Raw genomic sequence first — 27,047 nt, 5'->3', positions numbered from 1 at the left:
CCTCTCTTCAGTCACATCCCATTCAGAGGTGTCCTCTCTTCAGTCACATCCCATGCAGAGGTCTCCTCTCTTCAGTCACATCCGATGCAGAGGTGTCCTCTCTTCAGTCACATCCGGCGCAGAGGTGTCCTCTCTTCAGTCACATCCCATACAGAGGTCTCCTCTCTTCAGTCACATCCCATTCAGAGGTGTCCTCTCTTCAGTCACATCCCATGCAGAGGTCTCCTCTCTTCAGTCACATCCCATGCAGAGGTGTCCTCTCTTCAGTCACATCCCATACAGAGGTCTCCTCTCTTCAGTCACATCCCATGCAGAGGTGTCCTCTCTTCAGTCACATCCCATGCAGAGGTGTCCTCTCTTCAGTCACATCCGATGGAGAGGTGTCCTCTCTTCAGTCACATCCGATGCAGAGGTCTCCTCTCTTCATTCACATCCCATTCAGAGGTGTCCTCTCTTCAGTCACATCCCATGCAGAGGTCTCCTCTCTTCAGTCACATCCCATGCAGAGGTGTCCTCTCTTCAGTCACATCCCATGCAGAGGTCTCCTCTCTTCAGTCACATCCCATGCAGAGGTGTCCTCTCTTCAGTCACATCCCACGCAGAGGTGTCCTCTCTTCAGTCACATCCCATGCAGAGGTGTCCTCTCTTCAGTCACATCCCATGCAGAGGTGCCCTCTCCTCAGTCACATCCCATGCGGAGGTGCCCTCTCTCTTCAGTCACATCCCATGCAGAGGTGTCCTCTCTTCAGTCACATCCCATGCAGAGGTGTCCTCTCTTCAGTCACATCCGATGCAGAGATGTCTTCTCTTCAGTCACATCCGATGCAGAGGTGTCCTCTCTTCAGTCACATCCCATGCAGTGGTGTCTTCTCTTCAGTCACATCCGATGCAGAGGTGTCCTCTCTTCAGTCACATCCCACGCGGAGGTGCCCTCTCCTCAGTCACATCCCACGCAGAGGTGTCCTCTCTTCAGTCATATCCCACGCAGAGGTGTCCTCTCTTCAGTCACATCCCATGCAGAGGTGACCTATCCTCAGTCACATCCCATGCAGAGGTGTCCTCTCTTCAGTCACATCCCATGCAGAGGTGTCCTCTCTTCAGTCACATCCCATGCAGAGGTGTCCTCTCTTCAGTCACATCCCATGCAGAGGTGTCCTCTCTTCAGTCACATCCAATGCAGAGGTGTCCTCTCTTCAGTCACATCCGATGCATAGGTGCCCTCTCCTCAGTCACATCCCATGCAGAGGTGTCCTCTCTTCAGTCACATCCCATGCAGAGGTGTCCTCTCTTCAGTCACATCCCATGCAGAGGCGACCTCTCTTCAGTCACATCCCATGCAGAGGCGCCCTCTCCTCAGTCACATCCCATGCAGAGGTGCCCTCTCTTCAGTCACATCCCATGCAGAGGTGTGCTCTCTTCAGTCACATCCCATGCAGAGGTGTCCTCTCTTCAGTCACATCCGATGCAGAGATGTCTTCTCTTCAGTCACATCCGATGCAGAGGTGTCCTCTCTTCAGTCACATCCCATGCAGAGGTGTCTTCTCTTCAGTCACATCCGATGCAGAGGTGTCCTCTCTTCAGTCACATCCCACGCAGAGGTGCCCTCTCCTCAGTCACATCCCACGCAGAGGTGTCCTCTCTTCAGTCACATCCCACGCAGAGGTGTCCTCTCTTCAGTCACATCCTATGCAGAGGTGACCTCTCCTCAGTCACATCCCATGCAGAGGTGTCCTCTCTTCAGTCACATCCCATGCAGAGGTGTCCTCTCTTCAGTCACATCCCATGCAGAGGTGACCTCTCTTCAGTTACGTCCCATGCAGAAGTTCCCTCTCTTCAGTCACATCCCATGCAGAGGTGTCTTCTCTTCAGTCACATCCCATGCAGAGGTATCCTCTCTTCAGTCACATCCCATGCAGAGGTGTCCTCTCTTCAGTCACATCCCATGCAGAGGTGTCCTCTCTTCAGTCACATCCCATGCAGAGGTGCCCTCTCTTCAGTCACATCCCATGCAGAGGTGTCCAATGCAGAGGTGTCCTCTCTTCAGTCACATCCCATGCAGAGGTGCCCTCTCTTCAGTCACATCCCATGCAGAGGTGTCCAATGCAGAGGTCTCCTCTCTTCAGTCACATCCCATGCAGAGGTGCCCTCTCTTCAGTCACATCTTATACAGAGGTGTCCTCTCTTCAGTCACATCCCATGCAGAGGTGCCCTCTCTTCAGTCACATCCCATGCAGAGGTGTCCAATGCAGAGGTGTCCTCTCTTCAGTCACATCCCATGCAGAGGTGCCCTCTCTTCAGTCACATCCCATGCAGAGGTGTCCTCTCTTCAGTCACATCCGATGCAGAGGTCTCCTCTCTTCAGTCACATCCCATGCAGAGGTCTCCTCTGTTCAGTCACATCCCACTCAGAGGTGTCCTCTCTTCAGTCACATCCCATGCAGAGGTGCCCTCTCTTCAGTCACATCCCATGCAGAGGTGCCCTCTCTTCAGTCACATCCGATGCAGAGGTGCCCTCTCTTCAGTCACATCCCATGCAGAGGTGCCCTCTCTTCAGTCACATCCCATGCAGAGGTGCCCTCTCTTCAGTCACATCCGATGCAGAGGTGTCCTCTCTTCAGTCACATCCGGCGCAGAGGTGTCCTCTCTTCAGTCACATCCGATGCAGAGGTGTCCTCTCTTAAGTCACATCCCATGCAGAGGTATCCTCTCTTCAGTCACATCCCATGCAGAGGTGCCCTCTCTTCAGTCACATCCCATGCGGAGGTGTCCTCTCTTCAGTCACATCCGGCGCAGAGGTGCCCTGTCTTCAGTCGCATCCCGTGCAGAAGTACCTTCTCTTCAGTCACATCCCATGGAGAGGTGTCCTCTCTTCAGTCACGTCCCATGCAGAAGTGCCCTCTCTTCAGTCACATCCGATGCAGAGGTGTCTTCTCTTCAGTCACATCCCATGCAGAGGTGCCCTCTCTTCAGTCACATCCCATGCAGAGGTGTCCTCTCTTCAGTCACATCCCATGCAGAGGTGCCCTCTCCTCATTCACATCCCATGCAGAAGTGTCCTCTCTTCAGGCACATCCCACGCAGAGGTGTCCTCTCTTCAGTCACATCCCATGCAGAGGTGCCCTCTCCTCAGTCACATCCCATGCAGAGGTGCCCTCTCTCTTCAGTCACATCCCATGCAGAGGTGTCCTCTCTTCAGTCACATCCCATGCAGATGTGTCCTCTCCTCAGTCACATCCGATGCAGAGATGTCTTCTCTTCAGTCACATCCGATGCAGAGGTGTCCTCTCTTCAGTCACATCCCATGCAGAGGTGTCTTCTCTTCAGTCACATCCGATGCAGAGGTGTCCTCTCTGAAGTCACATCCCATGCAGAGGTGCCCTCTCCTCAGTCACATCCCATGCAGAGGTGTCTTCTCTTCAGTCACATCCGATGCAGAGGTGTCCTCTCTGAAGTCACATCCCATGCAGAGGTGCCCTCTCCTCAGTCACATCCCATGCAGAGGTGTCCTCTATTCAGTCACATCCAACGCAGAGGTGTCCTCTCTTCAGTCACATCCCATGCAGAGGTGCCCTCTCCTCAGTGACATCCCATGCAGAGGTGTCCTCTCTTCAGTCACATCCCATGCAGAGGTGTCCTCTCTTCAATCACATCCCATGCAGAGGTGTCCTCTCTTCAGTCACATCCCATGCATAGGTGTCCTCTCTTCAGTCACATCCCATGCAGATGTGTCCTCTTTTCAGTCACATGCCATGCAGAGGTGTCTGTCCTCTCTTCTCCAAGTCAATGCAGAGCTCAAGGCCAGTGTTACAGCGCACATCCCATGCAGAGGTGTCCTCTCTCTAGTCACATCCAATGCAGAGGTGTTCTCTCTTCAGTCACATCCCATACAGAGGTCTCCTCTCTTCAGTCACATCCCATGCAGAGGTCTCCTCTGTTCAGTCACATCCCACGCAGAGGTGTCCTCTCTTCAGTCACATCCCATGCAGAGGTGCCCTCTCCTCAGTCACATCCCATGAAGAGGTGCCCTCTCTCTTCAGTCACATCCCATGCAGTGGTGTCCTCTCTTCAGTCACATCCCATGCAGATGTGTCCTCTCTTCAGTCACATCCGATGCAGAGATGTCTTCTCTTCAGTCACATCCGATGCAGAGGTGTCCTCTCTTCAGTCACATCCCATGCAGAGGTGTCTTCTCTTCAGTCACATCCAATGCAGAGGTGTCCTCTCTGAAGTCACATCCCATGCAGAGGTGCCCTCTCCTCAGTCACATCCCATGCAGAGGTGTCCTCTATTCAGTCACATCCCACGCAGAGGTGTCCTCTCTTCAGTGACATCCCATGCAGAGGTGCCCTCTCCTCAGTGACATCCCATGCAGAGGTGTCCTCTCTTCAGTCACATCCCATGCAGAGGTGTCCTCTCTTCAATCACATCCCATGCAGAGGTGTCCTCTCTTCAGTCACATCCCATGCATAGGTGTCCTCTCTTCAGTCACATCCCATGCAGAGGTGTCCTCTTTTCAGTCACATGCCATGCAGAGGTGTCTGTCCTCTCTTCTCCAAGTCAATGCAGAGCTCAAGGCCAGTGTTACAGCGCACATCCCATGCAGAGGTGTCCTCTCTCTAGTCACATCCAATGCAGAGGTGTCCTCTCTTCAGTCATATCCCATACAGAGGTCTCCTCTCTTCAGTCACATCCCATGCAGAGGTCTCCTCTGTTCAGTCACATCCCACGCAGAGGTGTCCTCTCTTCAGTCACATCCCATGCAGAGGTGCCCTCTCTTCAGTCACATCCCATGCAGAGGCGCCCTCTCTTCAGTCACATCCGATGCAGAGGTGTCCTCTCTTCAGTCACATCCGGCGCAGAGGTGTCCTCTCTTCAGTCACATCCGATGCAGAGGTGTCCTCTCTTCAGTCACATCCGGCGCAGAGGTGTCCTCTCTTCAGTCACATCCCATGCAGAGGTGTCCTCTCTTCAGTCACATCCCATGCAGAGGTGTCCTCTCTTTTCAGTCACATCCCATGCAGAGGTGTCCTCTCTTCAGTCTCATCCCATACAGAGGTCTCCTCTCTTCAGTCACATCCCATGCAGAGGTCTCCTCTGTTCAGTCACATCCCACGCAGAGGTGTCCTCTCTTCAGTCACATCCCAATGCAGAGGTGCCCTCTCTTCAGTCACATCCCATGCAGAGGTGTCCTCTCTTCAGTCACATCCCATTCAGAGGTGTCCTCTCTTCAGTCACATCCCATGCAGAGGTCTCCTCTCTTCAGTCACATCCGATGCAGAGGTGTCCTCTCTTCAGTCACATCCGGCGCAGAGGTGTCCTCTCTTCAGTCACATCCCATACAGAGGTCTCCTCTCTTCAGTCACATCCCATTCAGAGGTGTCCTCTCTTCAGTCACATCCCATGCAGAGGTCTCCTCGCTTCAGTCACATCCCATGCAGAGGTGTCCTCTCTTCAGTCACATCCCATACAGAGGTCTCCTCTCTTCAGTCACATCCCATGCAGAGGTGTCCTCTCTTCAGTCACATCCCATGCAGAGGTGTCCTCTCTTCAGTCACATCCGATGGAGAGGTGTCCTCTCTTCAGTCACATCCGATGCAGAGGTCTCCTCTCTTCAGTCACATCCCATTCAGAGGTGTCCTCTCTTCAGTCACATCCCATGCAGAGGTCTCCTCTCTTCAGTCACATCCCATGCAGAGGTGTCCTCTCTTCAGTCACATCCCATGCAGAGGTCTCCTCTCTTCAGTCACATCCCATGCAGAGGTGTCCTCTCTTCAGTCACATCCCACGCAGAGGTGTCCTCTCTTCAGTCACATCCCATGCAGAGGTGTCCTCTCTTCAGTCACATCCCATGCAGAGGTGCCCTCTCTTCAGTCACATCCCATGCAGAGGCGCCCTCTCCTCAGTCACATCCCATGCGGAGGTGCCCTCTCTCTTCAGTCACATCCCATGCAGAGGTGTCCTCTCTTCAGTCACATCCCATGCAGAGGTGTCCTCTCTTCAGTCACATCCGATGCAGAGATGTCTTCTCTTCAGTCACATCCCATGCAGAGGTGTCCTCTCTTCAGTCACATCCCATGCAGTGGTGTCTTCTCTTCAGTCACATCCGATGCAGAGGTGTCCTCTCTTCAGTCACATCCCACGCAGAGGTGCCCTCTCCTCAGTCACATCCCACGCAGAGGTGTCCTCTCTTCAGTCACATCCCACGCAGAGGTGTCCTCTCTTCAGTCACATCCCATGCAGAGGTGACCTATCCTCAGTCACATCCCATGCAGAGGTGTCCTCTCTTCAGTCACATCCCATGCAGAGGTGTCCTCTCTTCAGTCACATCCCATGCAGAGGTGTCCTCTCTTCAGTCACATCCCATGCAGAGGTGTCCTCTCTTCAGTCACATCCAATGCAGAGGTTTCCTCTCTTCAGTCACATCCGATGCATAGGTGCCCTCTCCTCAGTCACATCCCATGCAGAGGTGTCCTCTCTTCAGTCACATCCCATGCAGAGGTGTCCTCTCTTCAGTCACATCCCATGCAGAGGTGACCTCTCTTCAGTCACATCCCATGCAGAGGTGCCCTCTCCAGTCATATTCCATGCACAGGTGTCCTCTCTTCAGTCACATCCCTTGCAGAGGTGTCCTCTCTTCAGTCACATCTCATGCAGAGGTGTCCCCTCTTCAGTCACATCTCATGCAGAGGTGACCCCTCTTCAGTCACATACCATGCAGAGGTGCCCTCTCCAGTCATATTCCATGCAGAGGTGTCCTCTCTTCAGTCACATCCCATGCAGAGGTGTCTTCTCTTCAGTCACATCCCATGCAGAGGTGCCTTCTCTTCAGTCACATCCGATTCAGAGGTGTCCTCTCTTCAGTCAGATCCCATGCAGAGGTGTCCTTTCTTCAGTCACATCCCTTGCAGAGGTGTCCTCTCTTCAGTCACATCCCATGCAGAGGTGCCCTGTCTTCAGTCACATCCCATGCAGAGGTACCTTCTCTTCAGTCACATCCCATGCAGAGGTGTCCTCTCTTTAGTCACGTCCTATGCAGAAGTGCCCTCTCTTCAGTCACATCCGATGCAGAGGTGTCTTCTCTTCAGTCACATCCCATGCAGAGGTGTCCTCTCTTCAGTCACATCCCATGCAGAAGTGTCCTCTCTTCAGTCACATCCCATGCAGAGGTGTCCTCTCTTCAGTCACATCCCATGCAGAGGTGACCTCTCTTCAGTTACGTCCCATGCAGAAGTTCCCTCTCTTCAGTCACATCCCATGCAGAGGTGTCCTCTCTTCAGTCACATCCCATGCAGAAGTGTCCTCTCTTCAGTCACATCCCATGCAGAGGTGCCCTCTCTTCAGTCACATCCCATGCAGAGGTGACCTCTCTTCAGTCACGTCCCATGCAGAGGTGCCCTCTCTTCAGTCACATCCCATGCAGAGGTGTTCAATGCAGAGGTGTCCTCTCTTCAGTCACATCCGATGCAGAGGTCTCCTCTCTTTAGTCACATCCCATTCAGAGGTGTCCTCTCTTCAGTCACATCCCATGCAGAGGTGTCCTCTCTTCAGTCACATCCCATGCAGAGGTGCCCTCTCTTCAGTCACATCCCATGCAGAGGTGTCCAATGCAGAGGTGTCCTCTCTTCAGTCACATCCCATGCAGAGGTGCCCTCTCTTCAGTCACATCCCATGCAGAGGTGTCCAATGCAGAGGTGTCCTCTCTTCAGTCACATCCCATGCAGAGGTCTCCTATCTTCAGTCACATCCCATGCAGAGGTGTCCTCTCTTCAGTCACATCCCATGCAGAGGTGCCCTCTCTTCAGTCACATCCCATGCAGAGGTGTCCAATGCAGAGGTGTCCTCTCTTCAGTCATATCCCTTGCAGAGGTGCCCTCTCTTCAGTCACATCCCATGCAGAGGTGTCCTCTCTTCAGTCACATCCGATGCAGAGGTCTCCTCTCTTCAGTCACATCCCATGCAGAGGTCTCCTCTGTTCAGTCACATCCCACGCAGAGGTGTCCTCTCTTCAGTCACATCCCAATGCAGAGGTGCCCTCTCTTCAGTCACATCCCATGCAGAGGTGTCCTCTCTTCAGTCACATCCCATTCAGAGGTGTCCTCTCTTCAGTCACATCCCATGCAGAGGTCTCCTCTCTTCAGTCACATCCGATGCAGAGGTGTCCTCTCTTCAGTCACATCCGGCGCAGAGGTGTCCTCTCTTCAGTCACATCCCATACAGAGGTCTCCTCTCTTCAGTCACATCCCATTCAGAGGTGTCCTCTCTTCAGTCACATCCCATGCAGAGGTCTCCTCTCTTCAGTCACATCCCATGCAGAGGTGTCCTCTCTTCAGTCACATCCCATACAGAGGTCTCCTCTCTTCAGTCACATCCCATGCAGAGGTGTCCTCTCTTCAGTCACATCCCATGCAGAGGTGTCCTCTCTTCAGTCACATCCGATGGAGAGGTGTCCTCTCTTCAGTCACATCCGATGCAGAGGTCTCCTCTCTTCAGTCACATCCCATTCAGAGGTGTCCTCTCTTCAGTCACATCCCATGCAGAGGTCTCCTCTCTTCAGTCACATCCCATGCAGAGGTGTCCTCTCTTCAGTCACATCCCATGCAGAGGTCTCCTCTCTTCAGTCACATCCCATGCAGAGGTGTCCTCTCTTCAGTCACATCCCACGCAGAGGTGTCCTCTCTTCAGTCACATCCCATGCAGAGGTGTCCTCTCTTCAGTCACATCCCATGCAGAGGTGCCCTCTCTTCAGTCACATCCCATGCAGAGGCGCCCTCTCCTCAGTCACATCCCATGCGGAGGTGCCCTCTCTCTTCAGTCACATCCCATGCAGAGGTGTCCTCTCTTCAGTCACATCCCATGCAGAGGTGTCCTCTCTTCAGTCACATCCGATGCAGAGATGTCTTCTCTTCAGTCACATCCGATGCAGAGGTGTCCTCTCTTCAGTCACATCCCATGCAGTGGTGTCTTCTCTTCAGTCACATCCGATGCAGAGGTGTCCTCTCTTCAGTCACATCCCACGCAGAGGTGCCCTCTCCTCAGTCACATCCCACGCAGAGGTGTCCTCTCTTCAGTCACATCCCACGCAGAGGTGTCCTCTCTTCAGTCACATCCCATGCAGAGGTGACCTATCCTCAGTCACATCCCATGCAGAGGTGTCCTCTCTTCAGTCACATCCCATGCAGAGGTGTCCTCTCTTCAGTCACATCCCATGCAGAGGTGTCCTCTCTTCAGTCACATCCCATGCAGAGGTGTCCTCTCTTCAGTCACATCCAATGCAGAGGTGTCCTCTCTTCAGTCACATCCGATGCATAGGTGCCCTCTCCTCAGTCACATCCCATGCAGAGGTGTCCTCTCTTCAGTCACATCCCATGCAGAGGTGTCCTCTCTTCAGTCACATCCCATGCAGAGGTGACCTCTCTTCAGTCACATCCCATGCAGAGGTGCCCTCTCCAGTCATATTCCATGCACAGGTGTCCTCTCTTCAGTCACATCCCTTGCAGAGGTGTCCTCTCTTCAGTCACATCTCATGCAGAGGTGTCCCCTCTTCAGTCACATCCCATGCAGAGGTGACCCCTCTTCAGTCACATACCATGCAGAGGTGCCCTCTCCAGTCATATTCCATGCAGAGGTGTCCTCTCTTCAGTCACATCCCATGCAGAGGTGTCTTCTCTTCAGTCACATCCCATGCAGAGGTGCCTTCTCTTCAGTCACATCCGATTCAGAGGTGTCCTCTCTTCAGTCAGATCCCATGCAGAGGTGTCCTCTCTTCAGTCACATCCCTTGCAGAGGTGTCCTCTCTTCAGTCACATCCCATGCAGAGGTGCCCTGTCTTCAGTCACATCCCATGCAGAGGTACCTTCTCTTCAGTCACATCCCATGCAGAGGTGTCCTCTCTTCAGTCACGTCCTATGCAGAAGTGCCCTCTCTTCAGTCACATCCGATGCAGAGGTGTCTTCTCTTCAGTCACATCCCATGCAGAGGTGTCCTCTCTTCAGTCACATCCCATGCAGAAGTGTCCTCTCTTCAGTCACATCCCATGCAGAGGTGTCCTCTCTTCAGTCACATCCCATGCAGAGGTGACCTCTCTTCAGTTACGTCCCATGCAGAAGTTCCCTCTCTTCAGTCACATCCCATGCAGAGGTGTCCTCTCTTCAGTCACATCCCATGCAGAAGTGTCCTCTCTTCAGTCACATCCCATGCAGAGGTGCCCTCTCTTCAGTCACATCCCATGCAGAGGTGACCTCTCTTCAGTCACGTCCCATGCAGAGGTGCCCTCTCTTCAGTCACATCCCATGCAGAGGTGTTCAATGCAGAGGTGTCCTCTCTTCAGTCACATCCGATGCAGAGGTCTCCTCTCTTTAGTCACATCCCATTCAGAGGTGTCCTCTCTTCAGTCACATCCCATGCAGAGGTGTCCTCTCTTCAGTCACATCCCATGCAGAGGTGCCCTCTCTTCAGTCACATCCCATGCAGAGGTGTCCAATGCAGAGGTGTCCTCTCTTCAGTCACATCCCATGCAGAGGTGCCCTCTCTTCAGTCACATCCCATGCAGAGGTGTCCAATGCAGAGGTGTCCTCTCTTCAGTCACATCCCATGCAGAGGTCTCCTATCTTCAGTCACATCCCATGCAGAGGTGTCCTCTCTTCAGTCACATCCCATGCAGAGGTGCCCTCTCTTCAGTCACATCCCATGCAGAGGTGTCCAATGCAGAGGTGTCCTCTCTTCAGTCATATCCCATGCAGAGGTGCCCTCTCTTCAGTCACATCCCATGCAGAGGTGTCCTCTCTTCAGTCACATCCGATGCAGAGGTCTCCTCTCTTCAGTCACATCCCATGCAGAGGTCTCCTCTGTTCAGTCACATCCCACGCAGAGGTGTCCTCTCTTCAGTCACATCCCATGCAGAGGTGCCCTCTCTTCAGTCACATCCCATGCAGAGGTGCCCTCTCTTCAGTCACATCCGATGCAGAGGTGTCCTCTCTTCAGTCACATCCGGCGCAGAGGTGTCCTCTCTTCAGTCACATCCGATGCAGAGGTGTCCTCTCTTCAGTCACATCCCATGCAGAGGTATCCTCTCTTCAGTCACATCCCATGCAGAGGTGCCCTCTCTTCAGTCACATCCCATGAGGAGGTGTCCTCTCTTCAGTCACATCCCATGCAGAGGTGCCCTCTCTTCAGTCACATCCCATGCAGAGGTGCCCTCTCTTCAGTCACATCCGATGCAGAGGTGTCCTCTCTTCAGTCACATCCGGCGCAGAGGTGTCCTCTCTTCAGTCACATCCGATGCATAGGTGTCCTCTCTTCAGTCACATCCCATGCAGAGGTGTCCTCTTTTCAGTCACATGCCATGCAGAGGTGTCTGTCCTCTCTTCTCCAAGTCAATGCAGAGCTCAAGGCCAGTGTTACAGCGCACATCCCATGCAGAGGTGTCCTCTCTCTAGTCACATCCAATGCAGAGGTGTCCTCTCTTCAGTCATATCCCATACAGAGGTCTCCTCTCTTCAGTCACATCCCATGCAGAGGTCTCCTCTGTTCAGTCACATCCCACGCAGAGGTGTCCTCTCTTCAGTCACATCCCATGCAGAGGTGCCCTCTCTTCAGTCACATCCCATGCAGAGGCGCCCTCTCTTCAGTCACATCCGATGCAGAGGTGTCCTCTCTTCAGTCACATCCGGCGCAGAGGTGTCCTCTCTTCAGTCACATCCGATGCAGAGGTGTCCTCTCTTCAGTCACATCCGGCGCAGATTTGTCCTCTCTTCAGTCACATCCCATGCAGAGGTGTCCTCTCTTCAGTCACATCCCATGCAGAGGTGTCCTCTCTTTTCAGTCACATCCGATGCAGAGGTGTCCTCTCTTCAGTCTCATCCCATACAGAGGTCTCCTCTCTTCAGTCACATCCCATGCAGAGGTCTCCTCTGTTCAGTCACATCCCACGCAGAGGTGTCCTCTCTTCAGTCACATCCCAATGCAGAGGTGCCCTCTCTTCAGTCACATCCCATGCAGATGTGTCCTCTCTTCAGTCACATCCCATTCAGAGGTGTCCTCTCTTCAGTCACATCCCATGCAGAGGTCTCCTCTCTTCAGTCACATCCGATGCAGAGGTGTCCTCTCTTCAGTCACATCCGGCGCAGAGGTGTCCTCTCTTCAGTCACATCCCATACAGAGGTCTCCTCTCTTCAGTCACATCCCATTCAGAGGTGTCCTCTCTTCAGTCACATCCCATGCAGAGGTCTCCTCTCTTCAGTCACATCCCATGCAGAGGTGTCCTCTCTTCAGTCACATCCCATACAGAGGTCTCCTCTCTTCAGTCACATCCCATGCAGAGGTGTCCTCTCTTCAGTCACATCCCATGCAGAGGTGTCCTCTCTTCAGTCACATCCGATGGAGAGGTGTCCTCTCTTCAGTCACATCCGATGCAGAGGTCTCCTCTCTTCATTCACATCCCATTCAGAGGTGTCCTCTCTTCAGTCACATCCCATGCAGAGGTCTCCTCTCTTCAGTCACATCCCATGCAGAGGTGTCCTCTCTTCAGTCACATCCCATGCAGAGGTCTCCTCTCTTCAGTCACATCCCATGCAGAGGTGTCCTCTCTTCAGTCACATCCCACGCAGAGGTGTCCTCTCTTCAGTCACATCCCATGCAGAGGTGTCCTCTCTTCAGTCACATCCCATGCAGAGGTGCCCTCTCCTCAGTCACATCCCATGCGGAGGTGCCCTCTCTCTTCAGTCACATCCCATGCAGAGGTGTCCTCTCTTCAGTCACATCCCATGCAGAGGTGTCCTCTCTTCAGTCACATCCGATGCAGAGATGTCTTCTCTTCAGTCACATCCGATGCAGAGGTGTCCTCTCTTCAGTCACATCCCATGCAGTGGTGTCTTCTCTTCAGTCACATCCGATGCAGAGGTGTCCTCTCTTCAGTCACATCCCACGCGGAGGTGCCCTCTCCTCAGTCACATCCCACGCAGAGGTGTCCTCTCTTCAGTCATATCCCACGCAGAGGTGTCCTCTCTTCAGTCACATCCCATGCAGAGGTGACCTATCCTCAGTCACATCCCATGCAGAGGTGTCCTCTCTTCAGTCACATCCCATGCAGAGGTGTCCTCTCTTCAGTCACATCCCATGCAGAGGTGTCCTCTCTTCAGTCACATCCCATGCAGAGGTGTCCTCTCTTCAGTCACATCCAATGCAGAGGTGTCCTCTCTTCAGTCACATCCGATGCATAGGTGCCCTCTCCTCAGTCACATCCCATGCAGAGGTGTCCTCTCTTCAGTCACATCCCATGCAGAGGTGTCCTCTCTTCAGTCACATCCCATGCAGAGGCGACCTCTCTTCAGTCACATCCCATGCAGAGGCGCCCTCTCCTCAGTCACATCCCATGCAGAGGTGCCCTCTCTTCAGTCACATCCCATGCAGAGGTGTCCTCTCTTCAGTCACATCCCATGCAGAGGTGTCCTCTCTTCAGTCACATCCGATGCAGAGATGTCTTCTCTTCAGTCACATCCGATGCAGAGGTGTCCTCTCTTCAGTCACATCCCATGCAGAGGTGTCTTCTCTTCAGTCACATCCGATGCAGAGGTGTCCTCTCTTCAGTCACATCCCACGCAGAGGTGCCCTCTCCTCAGTCACATCCCACGCAGAGGTGTCCTCTCTTCAGTCACATCCCACGCAGAGGTGTCCTCTCTTCAGTCACATCCTATGCAGAGGTGACCTCTCCTCAGTCACATCCCATGCAGAGGTGTCCTCTCTTCAGTCACATCCCATGCAGAGGTGTCCTCTCTTCAGTCACATCCCATGCAGAGGTGACCTCTCTTCAGTTACGTCCCATGCAGAAGTTCCCTCTCTTCAGTCACATCCCATGCAGAGGTGTCTTCTCTTCAGTCACATCCCATGCAGAGGTATCCTCTCTTCAGTCACATCCCATGCAGAGGTGTCCTCTCTTCAGTCACATCCCATGCAGAGGTGTCCTCTCTTCAGTCACATCCCATGCAGAGGTGCCCTCTCTTCAGTCACATCCCATGCAGAGGTGTCCAATGCAGAGGTGTCCTCTCTTCAGTCACATCCCATGCAGAGGTGCCCTCTCTTCAGTCACATCCCATGCAGAGGTGTCCAATGCAGAGGTCTCCTCTCTTCAGTCACATCCCATGCAGAGGTGCCCTCTCTTCAGTCACATCTTATACAGAGGTGTCCTCTCTTCAGTCACATCCCATGCAGAGGTGCCCTCTCTTCAGTCACATCCCATGCAGAGGTGTCCAATGCAGAGGTGTCCTCTCTTCAGTCACATCCCATGCAGAGGTGCCCTCTCTTCAGTCACATCCCATGCAGAGGTGTCCTCTCTTCAGTCACATCCGATGCAGAGGTCTCCTCTCTTCAGTCACATCCCATGCAGAGGTCTCCTCTGTTCAGTCACATCCCACTCAGAGGTGTCCTCTCTTCAGTCACATCCCATGCAGAGGTGCCCTCTCTTCAGTCACATCCCATGCAGAGGTGCCCTCTCTTCAGTCACATCCGATGCAGAGGTGCCCTCTCTTCAGTCACATCCCATGCAGAGGTGCCCTCTCTTCAGTCACATCCCATGCAGAGGTGCCCTCTCTTCAGTCACATCCGATGCAGAGGTGTCCTCTCTTCAGTCACATCCGGCGCAGAGGTGTCCTCTCTTCAGTCACATCCGATGCAGAGGTGTCCTCTCTTAAGTCACATCCCATGCAGAGGTATCCTCTCTTCAGTCACATCCCATGCAGAGGTGCCCTCTCTTCAGTCACATCCCATGCGGAGGTGTCCTCTCTTCAGTCACATCCGGCGCAGAGGTGCCCTGTCTTCAGTCGCATCCCGTGCAGAAGTACCTTCTCTTCAGTCACATCCCATGGAGAGGTGTCCTCTCTTCAGTCACGTCCCATGCAGAAGTGCCCTCTCTTCAGTCACATCCGATGCAGAGGTGTCTTCTCTTCAGTCACATCCCATGCAGAGGTGCCCTCTCTTCAGTCACATCCCATGCAGAGGTGTCCTCTCTTCAGTCACATCCCATGCAGAGGTGCCCTCTCCTCATTCACATCCCATGCAGAAGTGTCCTCTCTTCAGGCACATCCCACGCAGAGGTGTCCTCTCTTCAGTCACATCCCATGCAGAGGTGCCCTCTCCTCAGTCACATCCCATGCAGAGGTGCCCTCTCTCTTCAGTCACATCCCATGCAGAGGTGTCCTCTCTTCAGTCACATCCCATGCAGATGTGTCCTCTCCTCAGTCACATCCGATGCAGAGATGTCTTCTCTTCAGTCACATCCGATGCAGAGGTGTCCTCTCTTCAGTCACATCCCATGCAGAGGTGTCTTCTCTTCAGTCACATCCGATGCAGAGGTGTCCTCTCTGAAGTCACATCCCATGCAGAGGTGCCCTCTCCTCAGTCACATCCCATGCAGAGGTGTCTTCTCTTCAGTCACATCCGATGCAGAGGTGTCCTCTCTGAAGTCACATCCCATGCAGAGGTGCCCTCTCCTCAGTCACATCCCATGCAGAGGTGTCCTCTATTCAGTCACATCCAACGCAGAGGTGTCCTCTCTTCAGTCACATCCCATGCAGAGGTGCCCTCTCCTCAGTGACATCCCATGCAGAGGTGTCCTCTCTTCAGTCACATCCCATGCAGAGGTGTCCTCTCTTCAATCACATCCCATGCAGAGGTGTCCTCTCTTCAGTCACATCCCATGCATAGGTGTCCTCTCTTCAGTCACATCCCATGCAGATGTGTCCTCTTTTCAGTCACATGCCATGCAGAGGTGTCTGTCCTCTCTTCTCCAAGTCAATGCAGAGCTCAAGGCCAGTGTTACAGCGCACATCCCATGCAGAGGTGTCCTCTCTCTAGTCACATCCAATGCAGAGGTGTTCTCTCTTCAGTCACATCCCATACAGAGGTCTCCTCTCTTCAGTCACATCCCATGCAGAGGTCTCCTCTGTTCAGTCACATCCCACGCAGAGGTGTCCTCTCTTCAGTCACATCCCATGCAGAGGTGCCCTCTCCTCAGTCACATCCCATGAAGAGGTGCCCTCTCTCTTCAGTCACATCCCATGCAGTGGTGTCCTCTCTTCAGTCACATCCCATGCAGATGTGTCCTCTCTTCAGTCACATCCGATGCAGAGATGTCTTCTCTTCAGTCACATCCGATGCAGAGGTGTCCTCTCTTCAGTCACATCCCATGCAGAGGTGTCTTCTCTTCAGTCACATCCAATGCAGAGGTGTCCTCTCTGAAGTCACATCCCATGCAGAGGTGCCCTCTCCTCAGTCACATCCCATGCAGAGGTGTCCTCTATTCAGTCACATCCCACGCAGAGGTGTCCTCTCTTCAGTCACATCCCATGCAGAGGTGCCCTCTCCTCAGTGACATCCCATGCAGAGGTGTCCTCTCTTCAGTCACATCCCATGCAGAGGTGTCCTCTCTTCAATCACATCCCATGCAGAGGTGTCCTCTCTTCAGTCACATCCCATGCATAGGTGTCCTCTCTTCAGTCACATCCCATGCAGAGGTGTCCTCTTTTCAGTCACATGCCATGCAGAGGTGTCTGTCCTCTCTTCTCCAAGTCAATGCAGAGCTCAAGGCCAGTGTTACAGCGCACATCCCATGCAGAGGTGTTGTTGTAATGTAAATAGGTTGGATTCAATGATGATCAGAGGTAGCCAGTAAGTATAACAGAAGTAGAAGGTTTATTGGTTGGTTTAGTAGAAGTATATTACAGGACCCACCAGGAACAGCATCTCTGCCGCTCAGCCCACTCTCTCCAACTGCCAGTCTCACCACACAAGCAGGCACACCAACATTCCAGTCTCTCTGTCATCAAGCATTCCAACATTCCACGCAGACATCACATTTAACTTGGCTGAGCAGCTAAGGAGAAGATGCACCTGAGGAATTGAGATACAACACATCCCCTTTCTTTGGAGAAGAATAAACAACAATAATTTGCAACCTTGCAGCATGAAGCAAAAATAAACGGTGTCTTCTGACATCAGATAAATAACATCAAGTTTCTCAAGATGTTTGACACGTAGCTAGGCACTGCTGAAGCCAGTAGTTTTAAAAATCGTGGAACATTTTCTTTCTTTTTTTAAAGTTCACGGTTCGGAAAGCAGGATTCTGAAAGTAAGCCAGTCTTTATCATATATTAATTAACGCTGTATCAAATTTCTTTTGAAGTATAGAACCATAAGTATGAGGAATGTGAAGCGCCCTGGGTAGGCTGTCCAGATGGTGAAGGACACTGGTGGGACCTTGGGGGCGTTCTTTTCCTTTCTTTTTCAAGTTGCTTAGCTTTGAGTAGTTTCTTGTAGAATAAAGTTCTGTAAATATGTTAGTTTCCTCACTTGCTGTAGTCTTGCTGTAGTCTTGTGGCCAAAGCACGCAGGGTTTCTTCCAGATCGTCGCCATTGTTGTAATGTAAATAGGTTGGATTCAATGATGATCAGAGGTAGCCAGTAAGTATAACAGAAGTAGAAGGTTTATTGGTTGGTTTAGTAGAAGTATATTACAGGACCCACCAGGAACAGCATCTCTGCCGCTCAGCCCACTCTCTCCAACTGCCAGTCTCACCACACAAGCAGGCACACCAACATTCCAGTCTCTCTGTCATCAAGCATTCCAACATTCCACGCAGACATCACATTTAACTTGGCTGAGCAGCTAAGGAGAAGATGCACCTGAGGAATTGAGATACAACAGGTGTCCTCTCTCTAGTCACATCCAATGCAGAGGTGTCCTCTCTTCAGTCATATCCCATACAGAGGTCTCCTCTCTTCAGTCACATCCCATGCAGAGGTCTCCTCTGTTCAGTCACATCCCACGCAGAGGTGTCCTCTCTTCAGTCACATCCCATGCAGAGGTGCCCTCTCTTCAGTCACATCCCATGCAGAGGCGCCCTCTCTTCAGTCACATCCGATGCAGAGGTGTCCTCTCTTCAGTCACATCCGGCGCAGAGGTGTCCTCTCTTCAGTCACATCCGATGCAGAGGTGTCCTCTCTTCAGTCACATCCGGCGCAGAGGTGTCCTCTCTTCAGTCACATCCCATGCAGAGGTGTCCTCTCTTCAGTCACATCCCATGCAGAGGTGTCCTCTCTTTTCAGTCACATCCGATGCAGAGGTGTCCTCTCTTCAGTCTCATCCCATACAGAGGTCTCCTCTCTTCAGTCACATCCCATGCAGAGGTCTCCTCTGTTCAGTCACATCCCACGCAGAGGTGTCCTCTCTTCAGTCACATCCCAATGCAGAGGTGCCCTCTCTTCAGTCACATCCCATGCAGAGGTGTCCTCTCTTCAGTCACATCCCATTCAGAGGTGTCCTCTCTTCAGTCACATCCCATGCAGAGGTCTCCTCTCTTCAGTCACATCCGATGCAGAGGTGTCCTCTCTTCAGTCACATCCGGCGCAGAGGTGTCCTCTCTTCAGTCACATCCCATACAGAGGTCTCCTCTCTTCAGTCACATCCCATTCAGAGGTGTCCTCTCTTCAGTCACATCCCATGCAGAGGTCTCCTCGCTTCAGTCACATCCCATGCAGAGGTGTCCTCTCTTCAGTCACATCCCATACAGAGGTCTCCTCTCTTCAGTCACATCCCATGCAGAGGTGTCCTCTCTTCAGTCACATCCCATGCAGAGGTGTCCTCTCTTCAGTCACATCCGATGGAGAGGTGTCCTCTCTTCAGTCACATCCGATGCAGAGGTCTCCTCTCTTCAGTCACATCCCATTCAGAGGTGTCCTCTCTTCAGTCACATCCCATGCAGAGGTCTCCTCTCTTCAGTCACATCCCATGCAGAGGTGTCCTCTCTTCAGTCACATCCCATGCAGAGGTCTCCTCTCTTCAGTCACATCCCATGCAGAGGTGTCCTCTCTTCAGTCACATCCCACGCAGAGGTGTCCTCTCTTCAGTCACATCCCATGCAGAGGTGTCCTCTCTTCAGTCACATCCCATGCAGAGGTGCCCTCTCTTCAGTCACATCCCATGCAGAGGCGCCCTCTCCTCAGTCACATCCCATGCGGAGGTGCCCTCTCTCTTCAGTCACATCCCATGCAGAGGTGTCCTCTCTTCAGTCACATCCCATGCAGAGGTGTCCTCTCTTCAGTCACATCCGATGCAGAGATGTCTTCTCTTCAGTCACATCCGATGCAGAGGTGTCCTCTCTTCAGTCACATCCCATGCAGTGGTGTCTTCTCTTCAGTCACATCCGATGCAGAGGTGTCCTCTCTTCAGTCACATCCCACGCAGAGGTGCCCTCTCCTCAGTCACATCCCACGCAGAGGTGTCCTCTCTTCAGTCACATCCCACGCAGAGGTGTCCTCTCTTCAGTCACATCCCATGCAGAGGTGACCTATCCTCAGTCACATCCCATGCAGAGGTGTCCTCTCTTCAGTCACATCCCATGCAGAGGTGTCCTCTCTTCAGTCACATCCCATGCAGAGGTGTCCTCTCTTCAGTCACATCCCATGCAGAGGTGTCCTCTCTTCAGTCACATCCAATGCAGAGGTGTCCTCTCTTCAGTCACATCCGATGCATAGGTGCCCTCTCCTCAGTCACATCCCATGCAGAGGTGTCCTCTCTTCAGTCACATCCCATGCAGAGGTGTCCTCTCTTCAGTCACATCCCATGCAGAGGTGACCTCTCTTCAGTCACATCCCATGCAGAGGTGCCCTCTCCAGTCATATTCCATGCACAGGTGTCCTCTCTTCAGTCACATCCCTTGCAGAGGTGTCCTCTCTTCAGTCACATCTCATGCAGAGGTGTCCCCTCTTCAGTCACATCTCATGCAGAGGTGACCCCTCTTCAGTCACATACCATGCAGAGGTGCCCTCTCCAGTCATATTCCATGCAGAGGTGTCCTCTCTTCAGTCACATCCCATGCAGAGGTGTCTTCTCTTCAGTCACATCCCATGCAGAGGTGCCTTCTCTTCAGTCACATCCGATTCAGAGGTGTCCTCTCTTCAGTCAGATCCCATGCAGAGGTGTCCTCTCTTCAGTCACATCCCTTGCAGAGGTGTCCTCTCTTCAGTCACATCCCATGCAGAGGTGCCCTGTCTTCAGTCACATCCCATGCAGAGGTACCTTCTCTTCAGTCACATCCCATGCAGAGGTGTCCTCTCTTTAGTCACGTCCTATGCAGAAGTGCCCTCTCTTCAGTCACATCCGATGCAGAGGTGTCTTCTCTTCAGTCACATCCCATGCAGAGGTGTCCTCTCTTCAGTCACATCCCATGCAGAAGTGTCCTCTCTTCAGTCACATCCCATGCAGAGGTGTCCTCTCTTCAGTCACATCCCATGCAGAGGTGACCTCTCTTCAGTTACGTCCCATGCAGAAGTTCCCTCTCTTCAGTCACATCCCATGCAGAGGTGTCCTCTCTTCAGTCACATCCCATGCAGAAGTGTCCTCTCTTCAGTCACATCCCATGCAGAGGTGCCCTCTCTTCAGTCACATCCCATGCAGAGGTGACCTCTCTTCAGTCACGTCCCATGCAGAGGTGCCCTCTCTTCAGTCACATCCCATGCAGAGGTGTTCAATGCAGAGGTGTCCTCTCTTCAGTCACATCCGATGCAGAGGTCTCCTCTCTTTAGTCACATCCCATTCAGAGGTGTCCTCTCTTCAGTCACATCCCATGCAGAGGTGTCCTCTCTTCAGTCACATCCCATGCAGAGGTGCCCTCTCTTCAGTCACATCCCATGCAGAGGTGTCCAATGCAGAGGTGTCCTCTCTTCAGTCACATCCCATGCAGAGGTGCCCTCTCTTCAGTCACATCCCATGCAGAGGTGTCCAATGCAGAGGTGTCCTCTCTTCAGTCACATCCCATGCAGAGGTCTCCTATCTTCAGTCACATCCCATGCAGAGGTGTCCTCTCTTCAGTCACATCCCATGCAGAGGTGCCCTCTCTTCAGTCACATCCCATGCAGAGGTGTCCAATGCAGAGGTGTCCTCTCTTCAGTCATATCCCTTGCAGAGGTGCCCTCTCTTCAGTCACATCCCATGCAGAGGTGTCCTCTCTTCAGTCACATCCGATGCAGAGGTCTCCTCTCTTCAGTCACATCCCATGCAGAGGTCTCCTCTGTTCAGTCACATCCCACGCAGAGGTGTCCTCTCTTCAGTCACATCCCATGCAGAGGTGCCCTCTCTTCAGTCACATCCCATGCAGAGGTGCCCTCTCTTCAGTCACATCCGATGCAGAGGTGTCCTCTCTTCAGTCACATCCGGCGCAGAGGTGTCCTCTCTTCAGTCACATCCGATGCAGAGGTGTCCTCTCTTCAGTCACATCCCATGCAGAGGTATCCTCTCTTCAGTCACATCCCATGCAGAGGTGCCCTCTCTTCAGTCACATCCCATGAGGAGGTGTCCTCTCTTCAGTCACATCCCATGCAGAGGTGCCCTCTCTTCAGTCACATCCCATGCAGAGGTGCCCTCTCTTCAGTCACATCCGATGCAGAGGTGTCCTCTCTTCAGTCACATCCGGCGCAGAGGTGTCCTCTCTTCAGTCACATCCGATGCATAGGTGTCCTCTCTTCAGTCACATCCCATTCAGAGGTGTCCTCTTTTCAGTCACATGCCATGCAGAGGTGTCTGTCCTCTCTTCTCCAAGTCAATGCAGAGCTCAAGGCCAGTGTTACAGCGCACATCCCATGCAGAGGTGTCCTCTCTCTAGTCACATCCAATGCAGAGGTGTCCTCTCTTCAGTCATATCCCATACAGAGGTCTCCTCTCTTCAGTCACATCCCATGCAGAGGTCTCCTCTGTTCAGTCACATCCCACGCAGAGGTGTCCTCTCTTCAGTCACATCCCATGCAGAGGTGCCCTCTCTTCAGTCACATCCCATGCAGAGGCGCCCTCTCTTCAGTCACATCCGATGCAGAGGTGTCCTCTCTTCAGTCACATCCGGCGCAGAGGTGTCCTCTCTTCAGTCACATCCGATGCAGAGGTGTCCTCTCTTCAGTCACATCCGGCGCAGATTTGTCCTCTCTTCAGTCACATCCCATGCAGAGGTGTCCTCTCTTCAGTCACATCCCATGCAGAGGTGTCCTCTCTTTTCAGTCACATCCGATGCAGAGGTGTCCTCTCTTCAGTCTCATCCCATACAGAGGTCTCCTCTCTTCAGTCACATCCCATGCAGAGGTCTCCTCTGTTCAGTCACATCCCACGCAGAGGTGTCCTCTCTTCAGTCACATCCCAATGCAGAGGTGCCCTCTCTTCAGTCACATCCCATGCAGAGGTGTCCTCTCTTCAGTCACATCCCATTCAGAGGTGTCCTCTCTTCAGTCACATCCCATGCAGAGGTCTCCTCTCTTCAGTCACATCCGATGCAGAGGTGTCCTCTCTTCAGTCACATCCGGCGCAGAGGTGTCCTCTCTTCAGTCACATCCCATACAGAGGTCTCCTCTCTTCAGTCACATCCCATGCAGAGGTCTCCTCTCTTCAGTCACATCCCATGCAGAGGTGTCCTCTCTTCAGTCACATCCCATGCAGAGGTCTCCTCTCTTCAGTCACATCCCATGCAGAGGTGTCCTCTCTTCAGTCACATCCCATACAGAGGTCTCCTCTCTTCAGTCACATCCCATGCAGAGGTGTCCTCTCTTCAGTCACATCCCATGCAGAGGTGTCCTCTCTTCAGTCACATCCGATGGAGAGGTGTCCTCTCTTCAGTCACATCCGATGCAGAGGTCTCCTCTCTTCAGTCACATCCCATTCAGAGGTGTCCTCTCTTCAGTCACATCCCATGCAGAGGTCTCCTCTCTTCAGTCACATCCCATGCAGAGGTGTCCTCTCTTCAGTCACATCCCATGCAGAGGTCTCCTCTCTTCAGTCACATCCCATGCAGAGGTGTCATCTCTTCAGTCACATCCCACGCAGAGGTGTCCTCTCTTCAGTCACATCCCATGCAGAGGTGTCCTCTCTTCAGTCACATCCCATGCAGAGGTGCCCTCTCTTCAGTCACATCCCATGCAGAGGCGCCCTCTCCTCAGTCACATCCCATGCGGAGGTGCCCTCTCTCTTCAGTCACATCCCATGCAGAGGTGTCCTCTCTTCAGTCACATCCAATGCAGAGGTGTCCTCTCTTCAGTCACATCCGATGCAGAGATGTCTTCTCTTCAGTCACATCCGATGCAGAGGTGTCCTCTCTTCAGTCACATCCCATGCAGTGGTGTCTTCTCTTCAGTCACATCCGATGCAGAGGTGTCCTCTCTTCAGTCACATCCCACGCAGAGGTGCCCTCTCCTCAGTCACATCCCACGCAGAGGTGTCCTCTCTTCAGTCACATCCCACGCAGAGGTGTCCTCTCTTCAGTCACATCCCATGCAGAGGTGACCTATCCTCAGTCACATCCCATGCAGAGGTGTCCTCTCTTCAGTCACATCCCATGCAGAGGTGTCCTCTCTTCAGTCACATCCCATGCAGAGGTGTCCTCTCTTCAGTCACATCCCATGCAGAGGTGTCCTCTCTTCAGTCACATCCAATGCAGAGGTGTCCTCTCTTCAGTCACATCCGATGCATAGGTGCCCTCTCCTCAGTCACATCCCATGCAGAGGTGTCCTCTCTTCAGTCACATCCCATGCAGAGGTGTCCTCTCTTCAGTCACATCCCATGCAGAGGTGACCTCTCTTCAGTCACATCCCATGCAGAGGTGCCCTCTCCAGTCATATTCCATGCACAGGTGTCCTCTCTTCAGTCAAATCCCTTGCAGAGGTGTCCTCTCTTCAGTCACATCTCATGCAGAGGTGTCCCCTCTTCAGTCACATCCCATGCAGAGGTGACCCCTCTTCAGTCACATACCATGCAGAGGTGCCCTCTCCAGTCATATTCCATGCAGAGGTGTCCTCTCTTCAGTCACATCCCATACAGAGGTGTCTTCTCTTCAGTCACATCCCATGCAGAGGTGCCTTCTCTTCAGTCACATCCGATTCAGAGGTGTCCTCTCTTCAGTCAGATCCCATGCAGAGGTGTCCTCTCTTCAGTCACATCCCTTGCAGAGGTGTCCTCTCTTCAGTCACATCCCATGCAGAGGTGCCCTGTCTTCAGTCACATCCCATGCAGAGGTACCTTCTCTTCAGTCACATCCCATGCAGAGGTGTCCTCTCTTCAGTCACGTCCTATGCAGAAGTGCCCTCTCTTCAGTCACATCCGATGCAGAGGTGTCTTCTCTTCAGTCACATCCCATGCAGAGGTGTCCTCTCTTCAGTCACATCCCATGCAGAAGTGTCCTCTCTTCAGTCACATCCCATGCAGAGGTGTCCTCTCTTCAGTCACATCCCATGCAGAGGTGACCTCTCTTCAGTTACGTCCCATGCAGAAGTTCCCTCTCTTCAGTCACATCCCATGCAGAGGTGTCCTCTCTTCAGTCACATCCCATGCAGAAGTGTCCTCTCTTCAGTCACATCCCATGCAGAGGTGCCCTCTCTTCAGTCACATCCGGCGCAGAGGTGTCCTCTCTTCAGTCACATCCGATGCAGAGGTGTCCTCTCTTCAGTCACATCCCATGCAGAGGTATCCTCTCTTCAGTCACATCCCATGCAGAGGTGCCCTCTCTTCAGTCACATCCCATGAGGAGGTGTCCTCTCTTCAGTCACATCCCATGCAGAGGTGCCCTCTCTTCAGTCACATCCCATGCAGAGGTGCCCTCTCTTCAGTCACATCCGATGCAGAGGTGTCCTCTCTTCAGTCACATCCGGCGCAGAGGTGTCCTCTCTTCAGTCACATCCGATGCATAGGTGTCCTCTCTTCAGTCACATCCCATGCAGAGGTGTCCTCTTTTCAGTCACATGCCATGCAGAGGTGTCTGTCCTCTCTTCTCCAAGTCAATGCAGAGCTCAAGGCCAGTGTTACAGCGCACATCCCATGCAGAGGTGTCCTCTCTCTAGTCACATCCAATGCAGAGGTGTCCTCTCTTCAGTCATATCCCATACAGAGGTCTCCTCTCTTCAGTCACATCCCATGCAGAGGTCTCCTCTGTTCAGTCACATCCCACGCAGAGGTGTCCTCTCTTCAGTCACATCCCATGCAGAGGTGCCCTCTCTTCAGTCACATCCCATGCAGAGGCGCCCTCTCTTCAGTCACATCCGATGCAGAGGTGTCCTCTCTTCAGTCACATCCGGCGCAGAGGTGTCCTCTCTTCAGTCACATCCGATGCAGAGGTGTCCTCTCTTCAGTCACATCCGGCGCAGATTTGTCCTCTCTTCAGTCACATCCCATGCAGAGGTGTCCTCTCTTCATTCACATCCCATGCAGAGGTGTCCTCTCTTTTCAGTCACATCCGATGCAGAGGTGTCCTCTCTTCAGTCTCATCCCATACAGAGGTCTCCTCTCTTCAGTCACATCCCATGCAGAGGTCTCCTCTGTTCAGTCACATCCCACGCAGAGGTGTCCTCTCTTCAGTCACATCCCAATGCAGAGGTGCCCTCTCTTCAGTCACATCCCATGCAGAGGTGTCCTCTCTTCAGTCACATCCCATTCAGAGGTGTCCTCTCTTCAGTCACATCCCATGCAGAGGTCTCCTCTCTTCAGTCACATCCGATGCAGAGGTGTCCTCTCTTCAGTCACATCCGGCGCAGAGGTGTCCTCTCTTCAGTCACATCCCATACAGAGGTCTCCTCTCTTCAGTCACATCCCATTCAGAGGTGTCCTCTCTTCAGTCACATCCCATGCAGAGGTCTCCTCTCTTCAGTCACATCCCATGCAGAGGTGTCCTCTCTTCAGTCACATCCCATACAGAGGTCTCCTCTCTTCAGTCACATCCCATGCAGAGGTGTCCTCTCTTCAGTCACATCCCATGCAGAGGTGTCCTCTCTTCAGTCACATCCGATGGAGAGGTGTCCTCTCTTCAGTCACATCCGATGCAGAGGTCTCCTCTCTTCAGTCACATCCCATTCAGAGGTGTCCTCTCTTCAGTCACATCCCATGCAGAGGTCTCCTCTCTTCAGTCACATCCCATGCAGAGGTGTCCTCTCTTCAGTCACATCCCATGCAGAGGTCTCCTCTCTTCAGTCACATCCCATGCAGAGGTGTCCTCTCTTCAGTCACATCCCACGCAGAGGTGTCCTCTCTTCAGTCACATCCCATGCAGAGGTGTCCTCTCTTCAGTCACATCCCATGCAGAGGTGCCCTCTCTTCAGTCACATCCCATGCAGAGGCGCCCTCTCCTCAGTCACATCCCATGCGGAGGTGCCCTCTCTCTTCAGTCACATCCCATGCAGAGGTGTCCTCTCTTCAGTCACATCCCATGCAGAGGTGTCCTCTCTTCAGTCACATCCGATGCAGAGATGTCTTCTCTTCAGTCACATCCGATGCAGAGGTGTCCTCTCTTCAGTCACATCCCATGCAGTGGTGTCTTCTCTTCAGTCACATCCGATGCAGAGGTGTCCTCTCTTCAGTCACATCCCACGCAGAGGTGCCCTCTCCTCAGTCACATCCCACGCAGAGGTGTCCTCTCTTCAGTCACATCCCACGCAGAGGTGTCCTCTCTTCAGTCACATCCCATGCAGAGGTGACCTATCCTCAGTCACATCCCATGCAGAGGTGTCCTCTCTTCAGTCACATCCCATGCAGAGGTGTCCTCTCTTCAGTCACATCCCATGCAGAGGTGTCCTCTCTTCAGTCACATCCCATGCAGAGGTGTCCTCTCTTCAGTCACATCCAATGCAGAGGTGTCCTCTCTTCAGTCACATCCGATGCATAGGTGCCCTCTCCTCAGTCACATCCCATGCAGAGGTGTCCTCGCTTCAGTCACATCCCATGCAGAGGTGTCCTCTCTTCAGTCACATCCCATGCAGAGGTGACCTCTCTTCAGTCACATCCCATGCAGAGGTGCCCTCTCCAGTCATATTCCATGCACAGGTGTCCTCTCTTCAGTCACATCCCTTGCAGAGGTGTCCTCTCTTCAGTCACATCTCATGCAGAGGTGTCCCCTCTTCAGTCACATCCCATGCAGAGGTGACCCCTCTTCAGTCACATACCATGCAGAGGTGCCCTCTCCAGTCATATTCCATGCAGAGGTGTCCTCTCTTCAGTCACATCCCATACAGAGGTGTCTTCTCTTCAGTCACATCCCATG

This window comes from Triturus cristatus, chromosome 6 (assembly GCF_964204655.1).
Source record: "Triturus cristatus chromosome 6, aTriCri1.1, whole genome shotgun sequence".
In the NCBI taxonomy this organism is placed as follows: Eukaryota; Metazoa; Chordata; class Amphibia; order Caudata; family Salamandridae; genus Triturus; species Triturus cristatus.
Note: the sequence above shows the minus strand (reverse complement) of the source record.